The 24,358-nt window shown below is 40.0% G+C and overlaps 1 protein-coding gene and 1 long non-coding RNA gene across 2 annotated transcripts in view; one reads left to right on the forward strand and one right to left on the reverse strand.

The window, feature by feature from the left end:
* Nucleotides 1-345: 345 nt before the first annotated feature.
* LOC116569070 overlaps nt 346-24,358 on the reverse strand; it is a 49,202-nt gene continuing 25,189 nt past the window's right edge. The window contains exons 2-3 of the long non-coding RNA XR_004276845.1: nt 22,589-22,701; nt 346-453 (exon numbers count right to left, since the gene is read on the reverse strand). This is a non-coding gene — a long non-coding RNA (uncharacterized LOC116569070). The remainder of the gene's footprint in view (nt 454-22,588; nt 22,702-24,358) is intronic.
* CALCR (calcitonin receptor) overlaps nt 7,062-24,358 on the forward strand; it is a 150,862-nt gene continuing 133,565 nt past the window's right edge. Inside the window, exons 1-2 of the mRNA XM_032305042.1 lie at nt 7,062-7,100; nt 7,290-7,508. The gene's annotated coding sequence lies outside the window, so the exon portion shown is untranslated. The remainder of the gene's footprint in view (nt 7,101-7,289; nt 7,509-24,358) is intronic.

Consider the following 24,358-nt stretch of genomic DNA (forward strand, 5'->3'; position numbering starts at 1 on the left):
GTGATCTATAATCAAATTAGTACTCTGTAGTCAATTTTTAAGAACAACAACCTCGGTGACTAAGGTAGCTTAAGAATCACCCCAGGGATGAAATACCTGATCTCCTAGCCCCTTCCTCTGTGTGAATCCTTGCTCCTGGTCATGCTCTTTCTCTTTATGCTGAAAGTCTCCTTTATCTTTTCAGTTTCCACCTTGGAAACATGCGTGCACCCTTGTTATCATCGTCCCTCGCTGAAAAACGCATGCAATCAAAATCAATTTTTGAAGTTTGTATAGATGCCTACCATGGGCCTCTCCTTCAGGGAATCGGGATTTTAGGAAATTAGAGAGGCCTACCTGACCTAAAGCCGTCCATCGGATTCTTCACGCCGTAGAAAACGGTGTCTCCGTGGTCTGCCCTGGTCTTCTCCTGCCACCCGGGACTGGTGCTGGTGGGGCAGCAGATTCCAAATCCTATAAAAACATTTTCGTGCGTTTAAGGCCTCAACTTTAGCAACTGGGCCAATTTTTCCTCTCCCTGTTTTTATTTTGCCTTTAAATATCTTTTTTCTCAGTGTTTTAGCCCGATTTCATTTCATTTTCTATCCTTTACGTGTCCTGGCCTTGCAAATTATCATCAAAATAACATTTTTGCTTAAACTGTGAACTGGAAAAAAATCTGTTATAAATAGTTAAATACAATAATCAAAGAGAAGTTGTGTGGACAGTATATTCTACTGTTACGTGATTTCATTCATGTATATTTACCACGTAATTTAAAATGTCACCTCTTATTTTATACCAAGAAAGGAAAATTCTATTTCCGGGTCACGTAAAGCTCGGTGTTTCTAACACTTGCCCACCCACAACAGAGTCTGTTAGTGCCAGAGTATTCGATTTCAGAGAGACGATACCTAGTAAAAACAAATCTCTTCCCAGGCAGAATTAATCCCCTCTCTTCTGAGCTCCCAGGGCACTGGAACATACTTCTGCTTCAGATATTTGAATTATTATTAATTGTTTAAATGGTTTGATTCCTCTATTAGACTATACTGTGCCTAGAAGGCAAAAATCCCCTGTAATTCAGATGGCTAGGTGTTCAGTCTGTGGTTGGCTGAAACAGAAATTATTTGTCAAAAGATTTTTTAATCAGTCATTTAAAAAATATGTGAATCTGTACAGGATTGCCTATTAAAATAATCTTATGCCTCACTATTTTTAATCAATAAATATATATAAATCTGTGCTGAGTAATTACTAAACCAAGGTTAGTCCAATATATATTAGTATATATGCAAAATTAATATATATGTTGCCTGTGTTAGAATCATTTCATAGAATCAAATCATTTAACCCATTGAACATCAGTCTCTGCACCGGTACAATAGGGATAATAACTGTACCTACTTCACAAAATGACAATGAGATAATGCATTAAAATGATTAATACAATGCCTAGCATAGAGTAGGTGGTACATGTTCAATAAAACAAAAATCAATAAAGTTATTGATTTTTAATCAGAAAATGGAAACCTAAAAATAGTAGATTTTAAAGACAAGTCAAATTTTGCTTTAGTTCTGAGGCAAGTTGTATATTGTCTTGTATTTTAGCACTCTGCCAACATATCCCAAGACAATCCAAGTTAAAAGTCTACTGCTATGTGAGGGTCCTCTCCTGATTTAACCTCATATGGACCAGCCCCCAAAGTACTGAAATTTCCACTACCTATCCACTTAGTGCAAGCTGAAAACCTCCCATGTCTCAGACTCCTGATCACAGGCTAAATACGACTATATTACAGAAAGCACTTGACAAAGGCATACACAGATACACACACACAGTTACAAAAAGAGTATATTCCAGACCCCAGTGGTATTTGCTTTCATTTAATTGGGGGGAGGGAGAAATAGCACTGTATGAGCATTTTACAAGGGAGCTCCGAAGGACTGGCTCCTTCTCCCTCACACTGCAGCTCAGGGAAGGCTTTCCCTGAGCATTCTAGGGCATCAGTGACCCATGCCTGCCTCTCAGTTCTCTGTCTGTGATCTGTATAATTGTCGGTATCTGAAATCAACAAGTTATTCTTATTTTGTTTATTATCTCTTTCCACCTTCAACTAGAATGTAAACTTTTAAAAACTCAATTATTCATTAGGTATTCAGTGAATTACTGAATGGATATATGCACTGATACACTTCTGCAGTTTTTCTCCTGGTTCCTGAGTTTCCCTCTAGAATTCTCTCTGGAAGCTAGAAAGTATCTGGATATTTCCCAGCTTCATCAAAGATGAAACAGTTAGTGTCCATTGCTACTACTGAATGCTCTATGTCCCTGCCACACCTGCCCCCAACCTGGACTTATTTATTCATAAAGTTAACCGTTAACTCAAGTGAAGTTTATGCAAGTACAATCTAGAAAGACACTTCCTAGTTTAAGCAGAATTTTTTTTCCCCTGCCAGGAGACATATTCTGTAGAGAAACACAACTGTGTTACACCTTTGAAAGATGAAAAGGGGAGAGAGACTTACAAGTGCATCAGCTCCTCTTTCTGGAAAAAAGGCGGAAAATCGAAGCAGAAGACTACTCTCAAGAGAGCTTGATCTATCCAGGGGAAGTTCAAATGGTTTCAAAAGGAAAATATGTATTTTTCACCCAGGTAAATTATTATTCTCTCTGTCAGGGTGAGGTCTTTAAATCTGTGAAGGGTAATATATAAAAGATAATCACCAGCTGTTGTCTATTTGGAAAGAGGCTACAAGAAGAAGAAACAAATGCCCTCAAACAGATTGTGGGTTCCTTGAGAGTAGGGGCTGCAGTTTACATATATTTTGGGGTCTCCCATGAGTGACAGCCCCAATGTATTGTGACATAAGATAATAATTAAGCATGCATTAAATTGCCTGCATATACGTGTGAGGGATTGGGCTGTATTTCAATGCAAGGAAAAATCCCTGATTAGGGAGTTACTTAAAGCTAGAAATCGGGTTCCTGAGAGAGGCCAGAAATTTCTTCTCTGAATTTCTTTTCAAAAGAGGGGAAATTCCTAATTCAGTTATCCTGTTAACTGATTTTTTCCCCAAATGTAACAAAATGGACACATTTTTCTATGCATGACTTTTCTCAGTCCCTTCAAAATATAACCTCCCCACATTACTATATTATACAAGAACAAGTTGTGGTAAAGTTAGTTTTTTGGTTTTTTTTTTTTACTTTAAAGATTTTATTTATTTATTTGACAGAGAGAGAGAGAGATCACAAGCAGGCAGAGAGAGAGGGAGAAGCAGGCTCCCCGCCAAGCAGAGAGCCCGACATGGGGCTCGATCCCAGAACCCCGAGGCCATGACCCAAGTCGAAGGCAGAGGCTCAACCCACCAAGCCACCCAGGTGCCCCGTAAAGTTAGTTTTTAACAAAAAGGGCAATCTTCCTTCTACTCACTGCAATTCAAAAACATCATGATTTTATAGAAAAGTCACTGGATTCAATAACCATAAGTGGCAATAAAGTGATACGGTCTGAACCCTGGCTTTGCAGATGAGTGACCTTTGTTTTGGAGAAACAGAGTTGAGAGGTCACACAACCTTTCTACGGTTAATGGGGAGGACTTTACTTCCTCCGCAATGAGAATGGAGGGTTCGAGGACTGAAGTGGAGTTTGCATCTAAAGGCTGTTCTATAGCATCCAAACATGAAATACAAGGTCTACAACAGGATCCTCCCTAAATTAATATCTGCCGAAAGGGGAAACCATTTAAAAAGAAGAGGGACAGAGGAGGCCACGTCTCAATAAGACAGAGAATTTTAAAGTTCTAAGTGAGAAGTGAAAATACCAGAAATGTGTGCCACCACATTTTAAGATGCTTATTCCCTGAATGTGAAGTAAATTCATTTAGAGGTTTATCTGCAAATATAAGGTATTCTATTTGAAGAATGGTTTATTGTAACCAAGGATCTGAAGATACTTTCGATTGTGAGTCACAGAAATATACTCTACTTTGCATGTCTGTACACATATACATATTTAGTACAAAACTAAGTTTCAAAAAACTATGCTCACACCTGTCACAGGAGATAAACTCTATTATTTTCTATTCCACGTCATTTTTAAAATATAGCTTGTGCCCACTACATTGATTTCAGAACCCACGAATAGGTCTCATGCCATTTCCAAAAATGCTTATTACTCTTACTAGATCATCCCCAGGTTAATATTTACCCTCCAAGGATCTACAACAGTGTTCCTACATAGAAAATATTTTGATACTGGTAAGATAGCAGTAGAGTTAAATTTCAGTAAATCCCAAGTGCTTCTAACAGGTGGAGACCCTTTTGGTGTCAATAAACATCTGATACTGATAAAGCTAATTTTGTCTTCTTGAAAGACAGGAGGGTCTCTTTTTTTTAAAGATTTTTTAACTATTTATTTTACAGAGAGAGAGAGAGAGAGAGAACAAGCAGGTGGAGTAGCAGGTAAAGGGAGAAGCAGACTCCCAACTGAGCAAGGAGTCCCCCTGCCCCTTAAGGGGCTTGATCCCAGGGTCCTGGAATCATGACCTGAGCTGCAGGCAGTCACTTAACCAACTGAGCCATCCAGGGGCCTTAGAGGGGTCTCATCTTTAATCCTACCTATACCTTGTCACCGTCCCTGAAATCTCCTGCCTACAGAAAAACTCTCCTTTCCCCCCGGATATTATCTCTAATAAATTTAGCACTTGGATCAGTCTAGGTCTTGGATGCTTATACAACATCAGTTCGGGTTTATAACATACTTATGCCATTTTTCTCACTAATTTTTAGACTTCGTCTCTAAGTTATGGATGAGGACTATGTCCCACACATCTTTAGTAGCTTTACCCCACCAAGCCCATCTTGTTCTCGGAATACTGATTTTCAGTCAGTGATGTAGGATGCCCTAGGATTAACCTCCAACAGAAAAATCTCTGTGCTTGCTCTGACACACAATGCAGAGGACAGCAGCACCCTCCACTCGGCAAAAATCTCTCTGAGTCAATGTTATTTCCATGATTGGGGTTACAATGAGGAAATTCTCAAAGGTTGGCCCCCAGCAATTGAATACAGTAGATACACAATATTAGTAAATTTTCTGCTTGTTTACGACCAAAAAAGGGCAATTATTGTTCTGAAAGAGAATTCTTAAGGGAGGGCATTGTCAGGTATAGGCTGGTTAGTAGCAGCTGGGATGCAGGAATTTATTGAACCCAGGACAGATGTCAAAGCACAGAATGAATTTCTTATCTAAATCCTGAATTCAGGTTTCTTGTGTTTTATTGTGTGTGTGTGTGTGTGTGTGTGTGTGTGTGTGTTTCCTTCCAAGATACTTCTCCCATTGCCTGGGTTCCTTTCCTAGTCACATTTTTTTATTGCTAACATTCCCATTTAGATAACAGGAATGAAGGGACAGTAGAATATTCCCCTGCAGGGGGGCTGTGCTGTAGGGTCTGAATACATGGTGAGTCACACACAGCCCTCTGGGTCACCAGACTGGAGGTGGCAGGGAAGAAAGGGGGGGTGCTATGGAGGGAAGAGAGAGCCTGGAAAAACAAACCCCCTGGAAGGTCTAGTGAGAGAGCTGCTCTGTCCCGAACTCTGTCTTCTATTGGGTCCCCTGACACCCTCATACACAAAAGTGGGGACCTTGACGTCCCCCCTGAGATGCAGAGTAGAAGCTCAAACTAGGACAGAGACACACACACCTTTTGCCTATAGTGACTAACCTCTCCAGGGAAGGGATCGGAGAACGGGTGGGTGCAGGTTGCAGTCCCATTCACAGAGAACCTCTGTCTCCTGAGTGCTTAGGAGAGACTCGAACTACCAGGAAAAGGGTGCTGAATTGCCGTCTGGCTTTCTTCCCGTCCTAATATGTTGTTGTTACCATCACTTCTTTTGCGGAGCCCCTGGTAACCTGGATGGTCTACGGCCACTTTGCAGTCCCGGGACGCGCGAGATGCCGCTTTCTTAGCCCAACAGCACTTCAACAGAGTTAGAAAAAAAGTGTCCGCTGCTGCCTTGCTCTATCCAGAGGTGGGCTAAAGGATGTTAAGGGCTGTGCGTCCTTGGAACCAACTTGCCCGCCTCCCAGGGCGCTCCAGCCAGCCTGGTTTTTGCGCCTTGCCTGGAATCGGATTGTCCCGGGTTCCTTCTGGTATCCAGGGCTTTAGGAGGGAAGAGAGGAGTCGCAGTCCCCAGTACCAAGTGTGGCACTCCAGACCCCCGTCTTCCAGCGCCGTCCTCACTGCGCTCACTCACCCTAGGTTACTGTGCCCACCATCAGTCCCCTGTGTGGAGGGCGCTGTTCCCCCAAAGGCAGCCTGCGCCCCCAGCTCCGGACAGCTCTCCAACTCCGAACGCTCTCCCAGGGTTTGCCGGACCCCCATGGTTCTTCTTCTTTCCTCCTGTCTCCCGGCTCCTTTTCTTGCCTCCTCTCAGCACCCCAGCTCCTAGCCAAGCGTGTTCCCACCCATCCTCATCCCACTTTCACTACCTCGCTCACTACCGACCCTCTCTCCACAGGCTCTCAGGTGGTGCTGTCCCCCGAGTAGTGGCTGTAGGAGCCAGGGTGGCACGGTTTCTGGGTGTGGGTTCTTTTGGAAACTCAGCTCCCTCCGGAATTTGCATCCTCCGGGGAAGGGACAGGGCTCCCAGAAACCTGCATCTGGGGACTGGCTACGAATCCCCCCTCCCAGACTGTCGCCCCCCCGCCCATTCCTCCCTACCCAAGGTCTAACTCGAATCTCTCTCCCACTCCCCGTGTTTACGCCGCGTTTTAGTCTCCGGGACCCGTGGGGTGAGCCCCAGCCGGGACCCGAGCAGGGCAGCTGCCGCGGGCGTAGCCCCACTTGCGGGCCGGGGCTAGAGGGGCGGGCATCGAGGCGCTCGGAGCTCTCCTGCTCGCCCCTCCCTCTCCAGGGACTGGAGGGGGCTGGCGGGGGTGGGAGGGTTCAGGGGCGGGGGGGCTGACGCTCATCAATTCCGCTGCCACCTCCTCTGCAGCCCGGGGGGAGGCGACCGGGGGTGGGGCGGGAACGCGGGCGAGCATTAAGACTCTTAAGTCGGGAGAAGTTTGCGCACAGCTCAGAGCTGGGCGAGGGAAGGCGCCCGGAAGGTGAGCCTCCTGGACTTTGGGGAGGTGGAAATAGGCATGGGATAAAAACAGTTACCTTTTAGCCTATAATACAAGCTGGGTCTAGGTTTAAACCATCACTTAAAGCAGAAGTAAAGTGTCAGGAAATCGGGAGGGGGTCAGGAGAGGGAGGGCTCTGGACTAACGCAGTTTGCTCTCACGTCAAACTAGGAAGCCAGCCCCCCAGGCACTGGGTGGGCTGCGCCGCGCGGCTCGCGGACCTTCCTGGGTTGGAGAGGTGCGCACCGTCTGCACCTTACCCGGCGGCTGACATCTCCGGCCCAGGAGATGGGCGCTGGAGCTTGAGTTCCTGAGTCTCTGGAGCCACCACCTGCGAATGTCCTTCGCTTCTCCGGAGCTGTACCCAGCCGCCCTGTGAGACTATTCCAGGTAAGGAGGGTCTGGGAATGGAGAGAACTTAAAGCTTTGGGATGTTCCCCGGGAATGGTGAACAGTGGAGGGGCACAAGGTACCTTGTTTTTTGATTGCAAAACTGCAGTTTGATTGTGGTGCTTAAGGTTCAGATGTAGGGTCCCCTTAGTCTCGGTTGCCTCACTTTACCCTTGACTAGAGAAAAGCTGGTTGTCCTGGGAGGGTGCTACAACTTAGGATTTTCTATTGAAGACTCCTGATTTTCTTTTTTCTCTTCTTTTTTTTTTTTTTTTTTTTTTTGGTGACTTTCTCTATGTTTCTAATATCAATTTTTTCTAAAAACTTTTATTTTCCAATTTATTGGGTATGAAAATTACGGGGCTGAGAGTTGTGGATTTTTTCCAAGAGGGGTTTATTAGCTAACAAACAGATAATATCGGCATCTATGTGATGTGTCATGGTTGTTCTGGATATTGGAAATGAGTACAGTGGTGAATGGCGTTGCTTGTTAAGTCATGTTTTACAGAGAATTATTTTCCAACAATCATTTATGCATAGCAGCCATTCTTCACACCTATTAGGAAAAATATGTTGTGTGCGTAGTTTCCAAAAGGGTACTCTTTTTTCATGATGCTCTTTCCAAGCCTGGGTGAAAGACATCAAGAACAGCTCTAACAGTCATTTTCCTTGAGGTGCAAGGAAATCCAATCAAAGTCAAAAATCAAGAATCCGGTTAGATTTTTAACTCATTATTCAGGCTTTACTTTGCAAATCTACCTAAGAAAAGTTCTATCTGAAAGCTTTACCTAATGTTATATGGTATATGCAAGACAAGAAGGCAAGGTTCCATCTGCCGATCTTCTGGAGACCCCCAACGATTGGGTGGCTCTAGTTAGCCTAACCTAAGACAGCTGTTCAAGGCTATTTGTTGAAAATTATTGGGTGATGGAAAATGAAATGTTGAAAAGAAATCAAAGTGTGACCATGTATTTACTGAAACTAATCTTTAAACAGCAGAGTGTCCAAGTTTGAGTGTGTCTTAAATGATAAGAGAAAGCAAGTATTTTATACATTTGGGCCACTTTGGCTTACCGGTGAAGACAAAGTAGGGATGCTTTTTAGTATTGTGGGACTTTTAATAGCATGTTGCTAGCCTACTACGTGTTCTCTTAAAGAATTCGGCTTTTAAAAGTGGAGATTGCTGGTTTTCTACACTAGCATCATGAAGGGAGCTAAGGTGATTGGATTTGCAAACATCTTTGTAGTTTACCTCAGTATTCTCAGTGGGCACTCATTTCTACTCAATATTTTAACATAGCTGAAAACATCCGTCAGCTGGGATTTGTTTTGGTTCAATGCCTCTAATCTACAGTTAATTTTAGGAACTAGAGCCACAAGAATAATATTCAGTTATATTGTAAAATGCTCTAAGATTACTTATTGACCACACCAATACATTGAGTAAACATGAAATCCTTATTATAACTTATTCACAAGAACACATAAATAATCTTAGAGTTGTATTGTTTTCATGATGCTTGGAGTTCAAGAAAATTAGCTGATATAAATATGGCTTCTGTTTCCCATTTTATTATGTTTCTGAATTCCGGATAATGAATGACAATGGATGGATAAAGGTAGCATTTGCTTCAGTCAGTTAAAGAGATGGAGCTAAAGCTTAGTATAGTAGTGTCATGGCTACTGTGTTCTTGGTGAACTTCTTAGATCCTTTAAATATTGACATGAATAAAGATATTATCTACTGTTGGTTTTTATTACATTAAAAATAAATTGGAAATAGGAGACGTGATATTTTCAATGATAACCTAAACCAGTGTTCTCAACTCGGGCTGCAAATTAGAATCAATGGGAGAGCTTTCAAAAAAATTATAAGTCAATCCAGACCCTTCCCCAAGCCAGTTAAATCAGAATATCTAAGGAAAGGGGTCCACATTTTTCTTTTGCTTTTTCTTTACATGATTTAATGTGCAGCCATGATTTGGAACCACTGATTGAGATGGTTCCCGTTAGATTTGGTAGAGCCTGTTAATTTTGGGGGGGTCTTGATGAAAATAAATGCCATATGTTCTACTGTTGTTCTAATCTTTTTTCTTTAAGAAAATATATCTAATTTGATTTCCCAATTAGAAGAAAAAGAGGATTTTTTCCCCGATGGTAGATGTTTAAACCATAATAGCTTCCGGGAAAAACATTTTTTTTTTCTCTCCAGAAAACAAGCTATTGAGTTTGAAGCTTACCTGACCATCCATAAAATGGTTTCATAAATTAGCTCTAGCTTTAAGTGATGTTGGAAATAATTCTTTATGAAACATAGAATTTGATTTCATTTTTTCTAAGACCTGAATGATGCGTAATGTGCAAATATGTACCCTTTTGAAGGACAGAAGGAGGAAAGTACTACCATTCTCTTTGGCACACCAACTAACATACCCTGGGTGCCAACTATGTTCTAGCATTTTCACATAAATTATTTCAAGGCTCACAATAGCTTTATGAGGTACCAGCTATTATTTTCATTTTACATATGAGGAAATTAAGGACCCATCAAGTTAATGAACTTGCTCAAAGCCATAAACCAAACAAATTTGGCATGTGTTTGAACCCAAGTCTTCTTATTCTAAGTTTAATACTATTATAACATATATATGTATATACTTTTTTTTTTTAATTTAAAGGCAGCATTTATAAAAAAATAATATTGGTTAAGAGCACAGATTCTAGAATGGCTCTGCTTGTGTTTTCAGCCTGGCTCCATCATTTTCTAAGAAGCTGTCCATTTTGGGGCAAGTAATCTAACCTCCCCGTGCCTTAATTTCCTTTGTAAAAGGAGGTTTCTCTAATGAGAATTAAATGAGTTAATATTTGTAAGTCACTGTGGATAGGTGCCTGGTGCATAGTAAGTTCTATGTGTTATATTTTTTAAAGTGTCATTCATTAAAAAATATTTTTGATTGTTTATTATATGCCAAGCCTCACATTAAGCCTGAAGATAACATAAACAAATAAGTCATGCCCCTATACTCAAGGATTCTGTGTCTAACAGAGAATGACCAATACATAAATAATTGTTCCACTCTGGTGTGAGATTTTCTTCCAGTTTAATTATAATCAAAAGCAATTATTTTGTGTGACAACTGTGTGGTTTTCAATGTTAATATGATCTTTCAGGGCTCCATATAAGGAGTATTATTAAACCAATTGGTAATATATTGTACTGTCAGAGTGGTATTCATTTGCTTTCAATTCTATCAAAACACAGGAACAAATATTAATTAACATCTGTTTCTGGCTTTACTTTATCAGTTTAGAAAACTGGTAATATGGAAAGGTTTGGGGTCTCTAAAATTTTATTTTAATATTTAGAGGCAATTTAGAGAATAATTTAGAAGCAAAGAATTGGTAGAAAATGTCCTCAGAATTTCTTCTCAATACTTCTAAGTGCCATTTTCATGCATTGGTTTTCTGAAAAGAGTGTTATCTGATTGGAATGTAGTTTGGGGTTCTTGGGGTTTTTTTAAATTTTGTTTTGGAAAATTATTTTAAGGTAGGAAATGTTGATCAAGGAGTCCAGTGAAAGGTCTCTAACACCGGGCTGGCCCGGCAAGAGTATCTCATTGGAGCTGGCTATGTTTCTACCATCATGCCTGCCATTTCGTGCCCCTGCCTTGTGTCACATGATACCTGTCGCATGATACCTCCAGGGTGCCTGTGAATGCCTGAGGTCTAAGTCTGTCTTTGTTCAAATGAAAAGCCTTTCTTTATTAAAAATAGTATATAATTTGGTACTTTTTTAAATGAAGAAGACAGTGCTCTAAACCTAAGGAGCTGTTTCTCAAAGAAACAAAGTCCCTAGCTCGGTGAAATAGTTTCTGTTTTTGCAATCAATATTTAACCATTCTCCCTCATTGCCATTTCTGTTTGCAAATATATGTCTTTCTTCTCTCTTACCAAGTCTCAAGGCTATTCCCAGTTTTCCTCACAAATGCTGCATTTTTCTTCCTCCTACTTTCACTGCCATTCCTTTATTTTGAGCTTTTCTTGTTATTTTTAACAAAATAATTAAATATTCTCCTAATGTTTGGTCACATTCAGCCTCTGTGACGCAGTCAGTGTTATACAACACAGTCGGACTTACGTTCTAAGCTCCCATTTTGTCACCCTTGATCCATAATTATTCGGTAATTGCTAAGGAACCATAAGACTTAGAACCCCTCTTTAGCCTAGCATTTAAGATATTTTATGTTATAATTCCATTTTACCTTTTCCAACCAAGTCAAGTGGGAAACTGCAATGACTCCCTGATTCCAGCTCTGAAGCCATAATGACGCAGCAAAAATTGACTCCCAGCGTGGAATCCATCCTTCACACTCAACCCTTGGGCCCTTGCCTGTCAACCTCAGTTTATATTCTATTGCCTCAAAATTGAGGTGGGTAGTCTGGTGGAGCCCCTTCCATCTGGGGTTCAGTGGTAAAGCTGCATTGCTTTGATTTTTGCTTCTTCCCACAGCCTTAGTCCCCCTCCCTGCCTTCTCCTTGTCTGCTAGTTCAAAATTCAACCTTTCAAATCTTACCTTCCTCCATCACGCAAAATGTCTTACTCATTCTCCGTAATACATCCAACAAATTTCTCTTGTTAGAGCTTTGTTCATATTTTTAAGCTCAGTACATATTTACTAAATGCCTGTTATGTCCTAGTCAGGGGTTATTGTGACAGGTTACAGTTCCTGGCTTCCTGGGGACTGCAGGACACAGACAGACCAAGAGACAGTTACACAACCATCTGGTAAGTACTCCAATAAAGAAATTTCATGAATGTTCTGGAAGCCGGGAGGAAGAGCACCCAGCCGGGCATCCGGGAAGCTTTCTGAGGGAGATGACCCTAAAGGGGACATGACTCGGCATTGATATGACAAAGCAGAACGAGTCGAATAAGGAGGGAAAGCGATGAAGTGTGTTAGAGGCAGGACATGAGGCTCTAAAAAGCCTGGATGTTTGAAACAACATGGTGATTTTGGGAAGCCATGGGCATTTGGGCTGGTGCTGGTGAGGTAATGGGCCATGGGTCACTGAGAGACTTGCGAGCCTGTCTTGCTAAAAGGATTTGCATTTTATCATGAAGACAGTGGGGCTTCTTGAAGGAGTTAAAGAAGGGGACCGAAATAATCAGATCTGCTATTCTGGTAGATCACTGCAGCAGGAAGACAGGAGGGATATTAGATTGAAAGAGCAATGGATACAAATTAACTGGAAGCCCGGAGCCTTATTGCACTAACAGAGGGGATAAACAGTTCGGGTCACCTAACTGGGTGGAAGGGGAGATAGAAAACGAAAGAAAACAATCAGGAGATTATTGTAGGGATAGCTTTGGTGGAAGTGGGTATATGGTAGAAAATGGAGGTGGCACGACTGAGGAAAATAGGCGATAGTATTTCTTTCACAAATAATAGGAGAGATGGACGTCATTCACATCGTCGGGACAAGGAATATTTTAGGGACGGAAGGTAAAGAATTTAACTTGGAATGTGATGCATTCAACTTATTCATGTGACCATATCCAGTAAAAGTAGACACAGAAAGTTGTGGCTGGAGACAGCATTTTGTTTTAGAGATATGGATTTGGGAGACAGAAGTCTGTCTCTCTGTTTCAGCTGATGGTGAAAGAATGGAGGATTTCACCCTCGGAGAAGTAAAAACTGAGAGAGAAAAAGGAAGTTTAAAAAAAAAAAAAGCCAGAAAAAAATTCAAAAAAGAAAATCATCTAGGTCAGAATCCCAGGAACACCAGTTTTTGTTTTGTTTTTTTAAGGTACAAGGGTCTGCAAAAAAATATGGAAATTATAGGCTAGGTGAGAGGAAGAAGCACAGGAGCAAGTGGTGTTGTGGAAGCCATGGAGAAAAAAAGTGGGCACCTAAGCAGGACATCACAAGTCAATCAAGTGGAGTAGGAAGTGAGAGATTGCAGTTGGATTGAATCAAGAGCAGTTTCAGTAGTGGGTTGAGAAAGAAAGGAGAAGGGAGGAAACGGAGACACCAAGTGTCCACAATAATTTCAGTCACTTTGATGTGGACTTTTAATTTTATCTCCCTTTGAAATTTTACAGTCCACTAGAGCTTAACTTAAATGCTGCTTCCTTCTGTTAGCCTTACCTGCGTGGTCAGTGACCGCCCCCACCCAGGCAAGATGTAATATCACATCCTGATATCTCTTTCCTTAGAGCTTCTAGAAGTACCACGCAGCATGCACACACGTGTGCGTGTGTGTGTGTGTGTGTGTAAAGTATTCCTTTTTGTCATTCATTCATTGAAATAAACTCTCTTAATGTCTTTTTTATAATAGGGTAATGGGGGGGTAAACATGGGTTTCATAAGCCCCTACCTTCAGGGATTACAATTTAGAAATCCCAGCATTTCTGCATCCAAATATTTCTTAGAGTATTTGTCCACCCAGAAGTTGCACAGGTGAATTTTTCAGGGGAAAATATCACTTTCTGAGTCAGATATTATACCATTTTCTACTTGTCTTCTGGTACTTTATTCTCCCTTTTCTGTTGTGGAGCTCTGTTAATTTTTCTTATTTCCTTACTAGATTAAAAAGTACAGTCAACCTTTTCTTCCGTATTCTGCAGCACGTAGAAGAGAGTTTCTTTTCTCTTAGTGACACAAGTTAAATTTACCTAAATGTTGCCCTAGATATGGTGCCTTTTTTCCCCCTGAAATTATTTTTGTCACATTAAGCCTTATATGTTTCCTCTTTTAAGGTATCAACTAACTGTTATTCCAGAGATTTCATCCCCTTCTTTCTGGCATCCTCCAAATCAGTAAATCATCCACATTTCTCACCCCGGGAACTATTATTTTTGGCTTGAGTCAGTGTTGACTCGAAGAACCAACTCTGTTTTCTTCAGTCAGCAAGCCTTACCTGGGTGGTCAGTGACCAGCCCCCTCCCCAGGCAAGAAGTAATATCACATATTACATTAAAATAAATATCATATATTACATTAAAACATAGCTCACATATTCAGAACATTGCATTCATCTTAAGCATGCAGAACTGTTTTCCAGCTGCCCCCCATACACTTTCTTAGGCACAAAGTATATACATCTTTGTCTCCCTGCCTCTTGCACTAGACTGAAGCTAGTCAGCTAGTATTTATACCTCTGTGGGCAGAGGAATAAAAACTGGACTTTCCTTCTCATACTCCCAGTATGGACCAAAGCCCTGGAAGCAATTAATCTTAAATTGTTTGTATCACTGGTCGTCAGCAAGTTAATGTCTCCGAGACTTTAGGAATACCACTAAAATAATAACAAACCCAGCTACAGGTCATTGAGGCCTGACTGCGTGCTGGATTCCTCGATGCTTAGTCATTATCATGACAATCACATGAGGAGCTATGCAGCCCATTCCACAAGAAGACAGACTCAGAAATCTTACGTGACGCTCCCAGGTTCACGCATCACTGAAGCACCAGGGCTTGAATTCAAACCTAAGTTTACCTAATGCCAAAAGATTGTGCTCCACCACTGTAGTCAAATGACATCTTGATGATGATTTGGAGATCTTTTTGTTATAATTTGTATATATTGTCTTGAATCATCAGAGCCTTCAATAAGAGAACTAGGAGCCCCTCTTCATGGACTTTAAAGTCACTCTTTCTGAAGGCTTTCAGCTCAGCTTTCTAACTGTGTGGAGCTGCGGGAGCTGTGGTTATGACACTGACCACCACGACCTGGCCTTTTGGGATACCCTGTGGTAGTCCAGGTTCCTGCTCTGGAGCAAGGGGATGTTCCAGACGACGACGCACATATGCTGGAACGTCTGGCACCACGATAAAAATGTGAGGAGTGATACAGTTCTAGGAACTTGGGCTTTTTTTGCCCAACCCTAACTTAGTTCTACGAAGTACCTGTTAAATTAATTTTTATGAACACAGATGAATTTGGTGTCAGCCAAATATGAAAGCTATATTTATCCTTTCCTGGAGCCCAAAAGTAATGGCACTTATGGCAGGACCATCTTAAGAGGGAAAAAAAGCCTCTTCGATAATAATAATTGTTAAAGGAAGGCTCTGCTGTTTGAGGAAATCTCCTCTCTCGCAGGTGTTCAAAAAGTCAACTGGGGCAGCTAGGGAAAAGGGAAAGGCAAACTGCCCTGCTGCCAAATTTAAATTTCAAATGCACGTGACTCATATATTAATTAACCCAAACTTCAGCATAATTATTTGTCTCTAACCTTAAGTCTGATAGACAGAATTCTTGCAAGCTTGAAGGGTTATTGTAGAAGAGATCTATGTTTACAGACATTGAGATGGGATCTCTTTAGCCCAAGATTCAAAGAAATTCATGACACAGAGAACACAATAATGCAAATTGCTTTAGCACCTCATTCCCTGGGCCTACTACAGGGTTAAAAGGTCAGGACAATATTAGAACACTTTTTCATTCTTAACATCATATAGACTGCAAAGATGGCATTAAGGCAAAATCCCAGCAAAGTGGTGAGTGATCATTGTTGCTCGAGGGCCAATTCAGGAAAAACAAGAATTTACTGGGTTGCTTTTCTTCCCATTCAAAATGAAAATAATTTTATTGCATCCAATGAGAAAAATGTATATTCTTGCAAATTAGATATATTATTTTAGTAAATAGAAGGTCAATGAGAAACTTGGCATTTCTTCTTAGCTACTAAAATATTAATAATCTGGGCAAATTTGAGGAGTAGCGACTTGGAGTCAGCAAATATCAAAACTGGAAGTTATAGCCTCATTGAGTTGCATTTTAATTTGTTAAAGAGGCATTCCTTGTATATGAGGTAACGTCATACATTTTCTTGGTAACTAATATTTTATCCTTATTATTGATCAGGAGTTCAGTGCTCTCATGAAAGAGGAACTGAGGTAGAGATGACATATTTATTATTTCTCCATCGGTAGGTGACAGTGCTGCCTTGAGAACTCTAGTCTTTGGACTCCATGTCCAGTGCTCTCCTTGAGAAGCTGCAGAATTTCAGGAAGTCATGAACATTCACACACACACACACACACACACACACACACACACACTTCACATGAATGGCCTCATGCATAACCACAAGGAAGGTTGAACACATAAATAAGATGCCCTAAACTATATTGCATAAGAGGCAGAGCCTGTCTCTAGTGTCTCTTCTCTTCTCTTAGCTTCCCGAGCACCTCCCACTCATAGCATTCCCATTTATTCCAGAAGCCTGCTTTCCTAAGGAAAACCCCCACTGCTTAAGTCTTTCTACAACCTTCCCCTCAGCTCCTCTTTGCTTGCCAAAATCAATTGCTTTTTTCTTACTCTATTTCTATAAACACTGCTGCCTACAGGTAATATAGTCATCGAATAAAACTTTATTCCCTTTAGGAAAAAAATAATATTTGCATTATCAATGATTTAAGAGCTTACTCTTGAACCTGGCATTTCCTGCTGTGTGCTCTTCGATCAAATCAGTTTGGATCTTTATTCCCAAGCTTGAAACTTTATACTACACATCAGCCTACTGAAAGCTGTGAGAAGTGGGCTTCGCTGCTTATCCATCACTTGTAATGCAGACCCTTGCTGTCTTCTCTTGCCCAGGCCACCACAACAACTTCCTATGTGGTCTGCTGGTGAGGTCTTGTGCCTCTGCCCGCCATGTCCTCTGCTCAGCACCCAAAGGGAATCTTCAGATGTAACCCAGATCAGGTATCCCCTCTGTCCACAACCATTGAACAGCTTCTAAGGACACCTGAACCCATGCTCACATTCGTCACTGTGGCCTCAGGTTCCTCTGTGACCCGGCAGCCACAGCCTACTGTTGCAGCCTCATCTACCTGGACCACTCACTCCACTGTGCCCTCACCCCAGCCCTTTCCTCCATCTGGAATGTTCTTTCATCCATTTTCACCCATGGTTAACTGCGTCTCTTACTTCAGACCTTAGCTTAGCTGTCACTCCCACAAGGAGGCCCGCCATAGTCCCCGCACTTTCTGACGTATGCTTTGCCTTACTAACCTCTACCTCAGCAACTTGCTTATTTCCTTCTAGTCAATGCAGTTTGTGAGCATTTTAGTTTTGTGTCTGACTCCACATTTCTTTTCTTTTCTTTACTCTATCTTTTATTTTTCTCTCACCAGCATTAGAATATAAATTCCATGAGGTCTGTCTTGTTGACTCTCTTAATTGCCAGCGCTCTAAATAAATGTCTATTCAACAAAGTGAAGGCATACATCCATTTAATCTTGTCCTATCCATGGCACTTCTCAATTTATGTGACCTATAAGATCTTCTTATGGTATACCAACTCTTGGTATCTAGCTGAAAATCTTCAGAAAATCTGCCTTTTTGAAAGGAAGTAAAGATAATAGCAGGAATTTTAAGTAGTGATGCAAGTGTGACTTGGGGGAAGGTGAGCCTTTTTGATAAAATTCCAATCTCCATGAAACTTTTCATAGTAGGATTGACCATCTGGTGTCATATCAACAAGATTAAAGGGGACCAGTACCCTGCAAGACAAAACTATACCCAAGTTTATAAGAGCTGATTTTAACCTATATTACCCTTGGAGGACATGGAGTTTTTAAAAACCAAATCACTTTTGTAAGTTATTTAACTATATCTGCTGTTCATGGCCTTTATTGTATCTAAAGTTTTTTGTCAACTATGTATTTCATCTGGCTGCCTTCTTGCCTGTATTTAAAGGCAGACATTTCTTTAAATTTTTTTTTTTAAGATTTTATTTATTTATCAGAGAGAGAGGTGGGGAGAGAGTGAGCACAGGCAGAGGCAGAGGGAGAAGCAGGCTCCCTGCTGAGCAAGGAGCCCGATGTGGGACTCGATCCCAGGACGCTGGGATCATGACCTGAGCCGAAGGCAGCTGCCCAACCAACTGAGCCACCCAGGCATCCCTAAAGGCAGACATTTCTAAGTAAGAACTTTTCACAAATTCTTTGGTTCAGATGAGATTTTTTTTAAAATAAGTATTTCAAGTTATAGTATGTGAAACTAGCTGGAATGAGGACACCCCTTTATTATAGCCAATTTATACAAGGTAGGGTCTTAACAATTAAATTATGGTGTTGGTGTTGACCAGACCATAGTCTAAATGGAGCCCAGTGCAAAATTTTGATCAATATCAGACTCCCAACAAGGTAATTTCCAGTTTTTAAAAAGAGTATCTTTTAAAACCCTTCTAGGAAACTTAGATAAAAAATGTATTTATTGAAAAAAATATATATATTTATTGAACTATTTTAATAATGGTGATAATGGTAATAGTAGCATTTACATAGAACTTACTATGAGCCAGTAATATATACATATTTATGTATATACACAAATATGTACATATGTACATATTTGTGTATATTACATAAATGTATATAAAAATATAAATATATTATAGATGTTAATATACTTCATCTTCACAGCAGGCCTCTCAGGTAGGTACCATTATTATCTTTTTGCCCAATGAAGAAACTAAAGCACAGAGAGGTAAGTCACCAATGGAAGAACACACAGCTAACCCATGACAGCTCTGGAAATGAAATCAAGGAGGTCTGGCTCCAGAGTAAGTAAATGCAAAAAGGGGAATGTGCTTGTTATAAATTAATGTTAAAATCTTAACAAAGCTTGTTATAATGATATAATGTGTCTTTCAGTTTTGCATTCTTACGTATTTCTCAACAGCAGATCCATGGAGTTCTCTCTTTTTCTCAGAAAATAAATGAATTAAATAGTGGTTTTTCTAATTTGTTCTAAATATGAATCTTTACAGCAGTCATGAGATATACCCATGCTAATAGTATTCCACGCTGCCCTGTGGTTTACAAGAAGAGGAAATTGTACTTTGCCAAGCTGACACCTCATTCATAAAAAGCAGAGTCAAATTTAAAAACTTAATCTGCTTTTATTATTGTAACTTCTGCTGTAAAAATGCAAAACACACCTCTTAACAAAATATGATTTTAAATAGAATTTCCAAACTACATTCTGATTACTTACATGAAAATTAGTCAGAAACCCATGATATATATGGTCTTAATGATGTAGGGGGAAACATGGTCTAAAAATGGCAAGTACAAATACATCAAATTTTAATTAGCCTAAAAATGGTCAAGTTTCCTATTCACTCACTTGGAGATGATAAACTTTCCAAGATCTATTTTGGAGCATGCCAATTCTTTTCCATGTGTTCTAAGTGGTCTCATTTCCCTATGCGATGACTATGTTGGCACTCGGAGTACTTGTGCAACGGGAGAGATCTGATCAGATACTCAAAGGAAAATCTGTGTGTACTTCCATGTTCAAGATGCTCAGTTACTTGCAAGTGATTTTTATTTGCCATCTCCAATCTGTTTTAATTTATTACTGTATCTGAAGTTATTTTATTTGCTAATATTTCAGTTCTCTTACTTATTGCTCTTAAATTTTTCATGCATTCTATTGTGTAATGTGTTTTACTTGAAAGCTTCCCACCCCCACCCCCACTGTTACAGCTCATTTTAAGAATAATGAAAGAAAGAATAAGAAAACATGTGTGTCAGGGATATTTCACAGAATATTGATCTAGAACCTAACTGCTTTACATTAGATTATCCAATTTCCCTGTGAATCAACTCATTTTTCCAGCAGTAGAGAGAAGGCCAGGAAATGAATGCTCCAGAAAGTGAGAAGCTTTTATCCTCCAAAGTTGCAGGAAAGTGTAATCAAATTCATGGGGGAAGAGAATAGAAGAAAAAATGTGTATACAGCACAAAGAGATACTTTCATATGTTTTACTTCAATGTAGCTGGAAAAGAAAATCTACTCTTAACATTTCTTCTGTCAATTTGACATGATGCTATATTCTAAGCACTACAGAAAAAAACACTTTAGGATCTTTGCCCTTTCTCAACCTCAAACTATTACAGGATAATATTTATATTATCCTCAGTAATGCAAAATATCCCCTTAGGATAGGAAAAAAAAACAATAAAAGCACTTGGTCTTTAACAGAAACTTGTCTTGAATGCTTTTGAAGATTGGTCAGTGTCCCTAATAGAAGAGGACAGGTCACCATTCCATTCAGTTTAGGTAACCCTCAAACAAGTAAATTAGTCAAATCAATTTAGCAGAAGCCCAGAGGTTCATAAACATTACATTATAGAATTCATTTTTCCCTGCTTAAATTTTTCCCATCCAGAAATTCAAAGTTGACAAACTTGGAAAGGTTATGATTCAGAGCAGACTGACTGGTGATAGCATGTTGAACCTCGAAAGATGAGACAGAGCTTACTTTCTTTTCTACTTCTCTCTTGATTTAACAGTCATGGATTTTTCTAAGCTCTTCCCACCCCCCCCCAACCCCAACCCTGCCACCTCTAACATAACAAGAACAATACATTTGAGCTCTTCTTCATATTTGTTAAAAGAGCCCACCTTGGGCACCTGGGTGGCTCAGTGGGTTGGGCCTTTGGCTTGGGTCATGATCTCAGGGTCCTGAGATTGAGTCCCGGATCGGGCTCTCTGCTCAGCGGGGAGCCTGCTTTCCCCCTCCTCTCTCTGCCTGCCTCTCTGCCTACTTGTGATCTCTCTCTCTGTATCAAATAAATAACTAAAATCTTAAAAAAAAAAAAGTGCCCACCTCAAAAGTTCAGGATAAAACCTCTAGTTTTAATATACTGGGGTTTGCCAATAAAAGTTATCTCTCACCATCAACTTTACATATGCATACCCATTCCCCGCCTTCATTTGGATTTTTAAGTTCTACTCATGTTAATTTATGTTAGCCCATGATTTACTTGTATATTTGAGGAATTTTCAAAGGAGCATAATACCTCTCTATCATGTTCCCTCTTCTCAGTCACTTACTTGTAGTCTTCTAAAATAACCTCGTACCATTCCCTACTCCTCAGTACACATTCTTGTGGATGATTAAAGCAGATCTTAGAGGTCCTAATCCAACTTCTTCATCATGTAAGTGAAGAAATAAAAGTGACAGGACTTCTCCAGTATCACACAGGTGTATCAGTTCCATCGCATGGTGGATTAAACAATTTTAGATTTGAATAGAGAGATATGTGTTAGAAAAAAAATAAGACTTTCTTCATTGAGGAGCCATGATTATAGCAATATAGGTATATAGGCTGTCTATCCCTCCTTTTTTGACTCCATCACTGTCCAGATCTCAGACTCCACCCTAAATTAATCAAAAGAAGGGTCACAATCCAGACATAACAGCCATGGTGACAGGTGGGCAAGAGGTAAGGGAGATGCGCAGCATCACGGCTGACTCTCTGAGTTGCCCAGGCTAGTGAACATCTAAAAATATAGATTTAGGTAGGAAAGAAAGCAGACCTGTGGTCTTACTATTATTTATTGTATCCAAGCTGGAGATTTTTTTTCTTTCATATTCATAATAATTCTTTTTAAGCAGAGCTCCAAAATAGACATCACAGAGTTTTTTAAGTGATCAACATGCATGTGTTTTGCTTTTAGGATTTTTAGTGTGCTTGTTTAAAACTTTCCCAAGGTGGTATATTGATGAAATTGCCTTCATGCATACAGGACTTTAAGGGACAAACAAATGGAACAGGTAACATGATAGGGGGATTGGGTGGAACCTGGGACAGAATTCCAAGTAGGGTAGAAAAGAGGGGTTGGGAAGAGCCAAAGACATCATCTCATTTAAGCTGCACAACAGCCCTCCAAGCTGGTTATTTTTATCTCCATTTTACAGATGGGAACACAGAAAATCAAAGAAGCTAAATAAATTAATAATAAGAAGAAGAAATAAGAATAAAAGAATTATAATTATTAATAATAACATGTTAACAATAAGTTAATTTTAAAACTAAAATTTTTGAGGGCTAATTATATTGGTTCCTGGACAAATTATCCTGTTTAATTTTCACAATAATCACAGGCATTATTATTATATTCATGTTACCTGCAGAGAATAGTGAGACTTAGGAACTTAAAGAAAGTCGGTATATCTCGAAGAAGAGGGAGGATTTACACCTGGGCAGCCTAAGCGTGGAGCCCATGGTTTGAATTGCTATCCTGAACTACTAAAAGCAAACATGCATTCTCACCTAGTAGGTCTGTTTGCTTTCCGTCCCTAGTTTTTCAGCTTCCTTCATGGCTTTTAAAATAATGATCTTCAAATTTGGTCTGGTGACCCATGTTGATCCATGATGGAGTTTCCCTGTTTGGCAGCAAAATAAAAAGATCAAAGACAATGTCAAGAGTTTCTCCTACTACTAAGTGTGTTCAGTTTAAAGGACCACACTTTGTTCTGAGATTACATTCTTCCTTTTCTGGAGCAAAAATATCCCTTCTTTTCATCTAATGATGATGATAATTGATTATACTTTAAAAAATTCTTTATTTTAAAATTAGGAATTGATCAACACTACGACCCCCTCCCCTACCTCACATGAGGGACAATGGACAAGGAATTTTATATATTCATAAAATTTAAAATTTGGGGCCCTTTTATAAAAGAAAAAGCCTGCTGTTAGGGAATGAGGAGTAGTACATGAAGCAAACTACAAATTTGCCCAAGACTAACCGTTGTGTTCGTGGGTATCACTTTTTAGTTTTTTTTTTTTTAAAGATTTTATTTATTTATTTGACAGACAGAGATCACAAGTAGGCAGAGAGGCAGGCAGAGAGAGAGAGAGGGAAGCAGGCTCCCTGCTGAGCAGAGAGCCCGATGCGGCACTCGATCCCAGGACCCTGAGATCATGACCTGAGCCGAAGGCAGCGGCTTAACCCACTGAGCCACCCAGGCGCCCCACTTTTTAGTTTTTAAACATCTTACAAAGAAGCATGTTACCCTTAAAATTATCAGTATATAAATATATTTTTCTAGAAAAGCACACTACGTACACAAAGCACATGAGCTTTGGTGGAACTACTATGTACACAGTTTAGAAAATGCTTCAAATTCAGCCTCTCATTTGACCTGTACACAGACTTCCAACCCTGGTACTATTTTAACAGGAAGGGTGTTGTCTTTAGAGGACACAACAGGATATATTCCTTATTATATATCCTCTTAGCCTTGATGGCCCCTCTTAGCCTTGATTTCCTCTAGGAGAAAAATTATTTCTATCTCACAGGACTATTTCATGGATTTCAAATAAACTAAGAAAAGTTCCACACATGGAATAAGGCATATAGCAGTCAATAACTGCTGTTTATTCTTGTAATTATTATGATATTTATTTTATAGAGGAGAAAACTATAGCTCAGATTAAAATGAGCCAACATAGTTCATCTAGTTAAGTAGTCCAGTGACAGAGTTGGGCTTGAACCCACTTCTACCCATATCCCAAAGCTTCTTTTGGTTCTTTCTTACCTGCAATTCTATATGAATCCCAAACCTTCTTTTCCCTATCCCACCCCACAACTCCGATAATGGGAAAAACCTGAGAAGTGCCTTTGATTTAAACGTGCCTCCATCATTCTTTCGATGATGCTGTCCATATGGACACAGCACATAAACCTCTCAGAAGGAAAATCAGATGAGATTTAAAATGATGTATTGTGTATATCAGTCCAAGAAAACTAACATTAAAACAAGTACAAGTCGGAATGGAAATTGTAAAGATCACCAGATGATATGAAAAGTAAGATCCTGCAGTGCATAAAGGAGACAGTAGCCAAAGGTCATCAGTTTAATAGGAGGATTAAACTTAAAGTGAACCCATAATTTTTACATCTATAAAAAGGGCTTATTGTGTGACTATTGCATACCAGCAGATATATTTTCCCAAATTACAAGACACCAGTGGTCAGTGTGTTGTGTGTTTTGTTTTGTTTTGTTTTTATTTAAACTACCTGAAGAGTGGCTTCAT

Source organism: Mustela erminea, chromosome 11, assembly GCF_009829155.1.
Source record: "Mustela erminea isolate mMusErm1 chromosome 11, mMusErm1.Pri, whole genome shotgun sequence".
Lineage (NCBI taxonomy): Eukaryota > Metazoa > Chordata > Mammalia > Carnivora > Mustelidae > Mustela > Mustela erminea.